Here is a 6,298-nt window from a genome sequence, read left to right on the forward strand (position 1 = left end):
AGCATTGCTTCACTTTGCGTAGATTCAACTGGACCCAAGCAGCGCACTTGGTTCAAAGAGAATGGAAAATGAGAGGGAGGCATCGCTCGACCTCTCTACCCGTAGGCCATAGTCCCATTCCGGTCCCCTAAAACGGTACGAATCAGGGTTTCAACTTACAAGTTCTAAGGTCCTTGTCTAACTAACGTTCACATCAAATAAATTCCTCCATTCAGGAAAACTCTCGGCTAACTGAGACCACCCTACCGTAGGATGGACCCGATGGTCACATCCACCACGCTTCCCTTGGGGGTTGTTTTAGTTATCTAATTACCTAGCACATTATGTTTAACACATAAAAGCAGCTTCCTTAATTAATCCGTTAATCACAGGTTCCTTTATGTAATTTAGAGCATAGACACGAAGACAAGATAAAACAAGATCAAACACTTCCTTAACTTATCTTCAGATTAATGTTTGTCTCCCGTCCATACAAGAGAATTAAGTGTTCCTTTCTGCCTCTGCAAAAAGATCCTTTCGTCTCTTGGCAACAAAACCCGAAGGTTTATTCTACCAAGATTCCCCCTTGTAACCAATATCAAGGCCTTGAGATCCCATCTCGAGTCACGTAGAACACTTGTGTAGGGCCTGGAGGCATTGGGATTTATGGCCAGAGCCCCCATTGGCACCCAAGCGTCCTCTTACGCCAAGTAATTTCCACGAAGAGACCTCTCGCGGCAAGTTTGGTCCACATTCGTGGCGTGGGTTCATAACTCCCTTGGTTAAGGTTTGGCGGTTCGGGGGGGGGGGGGGGGGGGGGGGGTAGCTAGCGTCATTCTTCCTTAATTATCCCTTTAGGAAATCAACCACAGCTGAAGCATCCAGCTTAAAAACAATTACTAGGGAAAACATCCCTTTTTGTTTCCATGGCAATCGGTCATCTCAGACGCGGCCATGCAATCATCAACCAAACCCCACTTGGGTTAATATCCAAAACCACATTAACAAACAGTTGAATGCACAACCTCTTGCTTCAAGGCATCGCAATCCCATTGCATGCACAATCAGAATTTAACTTGGATGTATCAAAACACTTGCTCAAGGGATTTACAACCTTTTCAAACAATCAACATAACTTGGGTCAACAATCCATTTAGGGTTAGGTCACCAGCTTCAATTAAGCTAGGAGCGTATCCATTTGCGATAGTCCACAGCATGATTGATAAAACAATTCACAAGCAATTATACTTATTGCTAATGCACCGGATCTCATGAAGGTCTAGGTTTCTATCCATCGGTCCAATTGCATCCTATGAATGGAAACTATCATTTCATGTGTTTCTTTTAGTCATGATCGCGAAGCATGAATTCTAAATGACTATTCATGCACTGAACTAGTTTAAAAGCTATTATTTTATGTGAATTGATGCGAAAACCTTATCATTCTATGTGTGTAAAAGCTATCATTTCATGCATATAAACTTATGCGAACTCCATACTCTATCATTTCACGCATGCAACCTAGCGCTTGGAGTAAACAAAAATCCTAAGACTCGTCCTTGTTCCATGCATGTAGCTAACCCCTTCATTTCTTCCCTAATTAATTATAAAGCTTAAAGAACATGGGTTTGATTCGTGATCGTAGGGGCATTTGTTGCGATGGTCGCTCCGCTTGCCTCTCCCGCATTACTGGTACCAATGGTAGCTTTGGCACCTACGCTTCCCTCGACTTTCTTCCTGGGAGCCATTTGCCACACGGAGGTTGGACAGTCTAGACCTCAACGGTTTTCAGGACAATAGGCTCAGGTAGGAAGGATAGTTGGATGGGGGTTCTTCGCCGAGGGGGTGGTTTGAGTATGGCTCCTCGAACCCTCACCTCTCACCAACTCTCACCAACTCTCTCCCTCCCTCTCTCTCTCTCTCTCTCCTTCTTCTCTTCTCCTTCTCTCTCTCTCCTTCTTCTTCTTCTCTTCCTCTTCTCCTACTCTCTCTCTTCCTATTCTTCTTATTCTCTTCCTCTTCTCCTACTCTCTCTCCCTCTCCTTCTCTTCTTCTCTCTCCTTCTCTCTCTCTCCCCTCTTCCTCTCCTTCTTCTCCTTCTCTCTCTCCCTCTTCTCCTTCTTCCTCTCCTCTCTCTCCCTCTTCTACCTCTTTTCCTCTTCTTCTCCTTCTTCTTCTCCCTCTCTCTCTTCTCTCCCTCTTCTCTCTCTCTCTCTCTTCTTCTCCTTCTTCTTCTTCTTCTCTCTCTTCTCTCCCTCTTCTCTCTCTCTCTTCTCTTCTTCTCTCCCTATCTCCTCTTCCTCTTCTACTTCTTTTTCTCTTCTTCTCCTTCTTCTCTTCCTCTTCCCCTTCTCTTCTTCTCTCTCCTTCTCTTCTTCTCTCCCTCTCCTCTTCCTCTTCTCTTCCTCTTCTCTCTCTCCTTCTCTCCTTCTCTCCCTCTCCCTCTCCCTCTCCTCTTCTCTCTCTCTCTTCTTCTTCCCCTTCTTCTTATTCTCTTCTTATTCTCCTTCTTTTCCTCTTCCCCTTCTCTCTTCTCTCTCTCCTCTTCTTCTCTCTCCTTCTCATCGTCGCTGAGCACACCCGAGGGGGGGGAGTTTCTCTATCCACAGCCAGGGGGGAAAGCGCACCTGTTGAGGATGATGGGGGGGGGGGGGGGGGAATCGTAGGCCAGGGAGGAGGGGTTGCGGCCTGGCGTTGATGGAGAGGCCGCTTGTCACTGACGGCCAAGCTGGAGGGGGGGAGGGCATGATGTTTCCCAGAATGAGGGGGAGGAGCGATGTCTGTCTACAGGGAGGGGAGAAGCTGACGCCACTACCAAGGGAGCGCGCTATGTTCTTTCGACTAGGGGGAGGCTGCCACTGTCCCTCTTATAAGGAGGGAGGGAGGTATGGGGGGGGAAGAGGCGGTGCCACTCGCCATCTAGGGGGCTGCATGCCCCCTACTCTCACTACTCTCTCTCTCTCTCTCTCTCTCTCTCTCCCCACCATGCACACGGCAGGGGGAGAGAGAGGGAGGGTTTAAAAAAAATTAAAAAATTTTCTTAGGGGAGGGGGGTTCTCATGGGGAGGGCACCGGGGGGGGGGGGCACGAGGAGGGGGGGGACATTACATCAAACAAGCTAGGAAACTAGAACATAAATGATCTCTTCTTCTGTTGCATAGTCTTGCCCCAATCCACAAATTTTCCCAGGGTAACCAATGCAAATGCAAACAAGATTGCAAGTTGAATTCATCATTGCAAGATCAAGCTATATGTGTGAATACCTTTGAATGGCTTTCTATCTCTTTTGTCAATAATTTTCCTTCTATTTTCTCATCGATGTAAAAATCAATAGCTCTTTATGAGGATAAACTTGGTTTTATCCCAACAGCCAAGGTCCTTCAATTTTGGTGGGGCATGTTAACTTATCACATTCATGGTCATTGTAGATATATTTTTCAAGCTTCTGGTGGTGAAACATGGGATCGATTGCACACTGGACACATAGCAATTGCATGAGCATGCTTTTGAGGAAGGCATATTAGATTAATCCAAGGAAAAACCACATCTCTATTCAGATAATATTAAGGAGATAATATATATTACAAGTGAAGCAGGTTGATGATAGTGATTCTCTATTTAGGTCTTTTAAAGCTAACAATATACAAGAGGAGTAAAGCAAGCTGATGATGCCGATTTCGCTATTATTAATGGTGAAACGCATTATAAAGGGTGATGATGCTACATATAATTGTAGCGAAGATAGAAGGCCAAGGAATTGAGGAAGTGAAGGAGCATTTGAAAGTGATTTATATGCATATGTTATGTGTAGATGCTCTTTTTTCATTGGCAACATTAACATCCCATGCCTCTCATTATTGGTTTCATGTTAGTACAAGAAATCTTTTGCATATTTTCTAATTTCAAAAATGTTTTTTATATAGAAGATCTTTGCAATATAATTTCAATTATGCCCTTTCTCAAAGTCACAGCTTCCACTCAAGTCTAAAGCCGTGAGGAACTTGAATGGAAAAAGTAATGTTGACTTTGATCTTTAGGTCACACAGAGTTATAGTGACAAAGTGTCAAACATGCAAGAAAAGAAGCATTGTTGCAACAAAAAGGCTTTTTCGACACCCAACTTTGTTGGCATTGTTGATGCTATTGTATATTACATATATAACTAACTTCATTGGCCAATGCATGTTGTCAAATAATGTATACATATTTAACTTTGTTGCATATTCACATCTTCAACCAACCAACTATCATTGTGGCATTTTGGTTGGTTGGAGAGGGTGGGGGGTTTCCTTGGTGGGCATACAACTTTGGTTATGCTCGGGGTTCGATTCCCCCAAAGCCCAATGTGCATATTTAATAAGGGAAGCACATGTCTTCACAAGGAACACACATGCATTATGTGAAGAGAGATCATTTATGCACACATCCATAAATGGAATATCAAGATGCCCTTGAAATGTGATGGCAAGGGAGTTACCCTTGTAAAATTATGATTGCTTATCATCATGGAAGTAACTAGATAATGGATTATGCAAATAAATGATAAAATGGTCAAATGCCTTATTATGATCACTTATATGAAAGAAGGTGTGGTAGAAATTCTCTCCACTAAAGGATAGAGCAATTTTGAGTTACAAACAATGAGCTAATTTCTATAGAAAGTATTGAAAAATCTATCACAAAGGAGCTAAAAACTCCAAAAGATGAAGATAATGTTTAATTGTTTCACAATATAAACAATTTATATTTAGGTATTGATGAGGTGTTGATTTTATTGCAAATATAACCGAGCCACAAACACAAGTGTTTTTAAGTATACTAAAACAATGATATTTAATAAGTGAATTCTCAATACTCTCTTGAAATAATATGGCAATTGTATGCAATTGAGTAAACGTATATTGTTCTCTCAGTTTCATGCAAAAAGAAGTTCATACAGTCTAATCTAAGCATAGTTTTTTTGAGAGAGGATCTTTGACTGAGCAAAGCACTTGAGGATTTAGATTAGATAGCTCATTAGATACTGCCCTTTAATATCGTTTTGCAAGCCAATTCTTAAGGCATTAATCGTAGTAGTATCATTTATAAGATGAAGTGCATTGCGAGGTCTAAAATGCATTTGCCATGGATTATACTTCAAGACATGGTTCAAGACTTAAATGGTGGATTATGTATGCATACATAAATTTTCACTAAATCTTCTTGTGTAGATTGTTAATTGTTGATTAATTTATGGTAATAGCATGCAATTGAGTGAATTTTGGGTGGTAAATTGCCTATGCACTAGCATATATTCTACCAAATGAGCCCATCTTGAATAAACATACATGCACACTTCTCTATCCAACACAAGGTCACCCATATGTATACAATATACACAAACGCATTTGCTTACACATAAATTTATACATAGATGCACAAACTTATTTACTAAATAGAGAGAGTGGGGGGGGGGGGGGGGGGGGGGGGGGTTTGGGTGATAGGGGTGTTTTAAGACCATTCTTAGATAGATACCCTTAAAACTCATGCTTGCGCAAGTCGTAGTACAATAACCTTTAACTTAATTTCTTTATTTTGCACGTGTTAGTTTATTTTAAAAAAAAGAGTCTTAGAGGCAACTTTCAAATGGAAGCTATAGGGAGCATGTGCATGCGCTTTTATCAAAGCTAAATCTTTGGTCAATTTGACGTGTTGGAGCCTTATGCACCAAAGTGTACACCCTTAAAACTCGTGCTGCTTGCATGGAGTGCATAGTAACCTTTAACTCAAATGTCTTTATTATTTTGCGCATTGCAGTTTATTTAAAAAAAGAGTCTTAGAGGCAATAGAGCCTTACGCGCCGTTGCCGGGTGAGAATCCAAGCTTGATAATTTTACCCCCGAGAATGGCAAGGTACTGCATCCCGGGTGAAAAGGAAAACGCGTACAAAAGGAAGTGTTGTAGGTGGCGAGCAGCGGTTTGCTCAGCGCCGCCGCTGCTGCTGACGAAGCTGCAACGGCGACCGCCGTCGATCACGCTTCATCATCGATATCATGCGCTCGACGCGGCCAGCCCTCGGTGTTCTCTCCCGTCTCTGCTTTCGGCGACTCCACGGCAACAACCCCACGGGCGCATCTAGCCTCCCCTACCTAGTTATGAGAACACCTAATGTCTCCCGTGTAAAGAAAGCATTCAGAAGTTTAATACCTAGCCTTGACATTTTTGAACATCCTTTGGTATCGAATATTCATCCAGATGTTAGGACTTTTCCTTTTAAGTGTATTTCTCAGTCAAGTTCCTTTCTACCATGCTAGCTTTGGCACTCTATGCTTATACTCTT

Source organism: Lygodium microphyllum, chromosome 7, assembly GCF_053477565.2.
Source record: "Lygodium microphyllum isolate KBCC chromosome 7, Lygodium_microphyllum_v1.1.10, whole genome shotgun sequence".
NCBI classification, from domain to species: domain Eukaryota; kingdom Viridiplantae; phylum Streptophyta; class Polypodiopsida; order Schizaeales; family Lygodiaceae; genus Lygodium; species Lygodium microphyllum.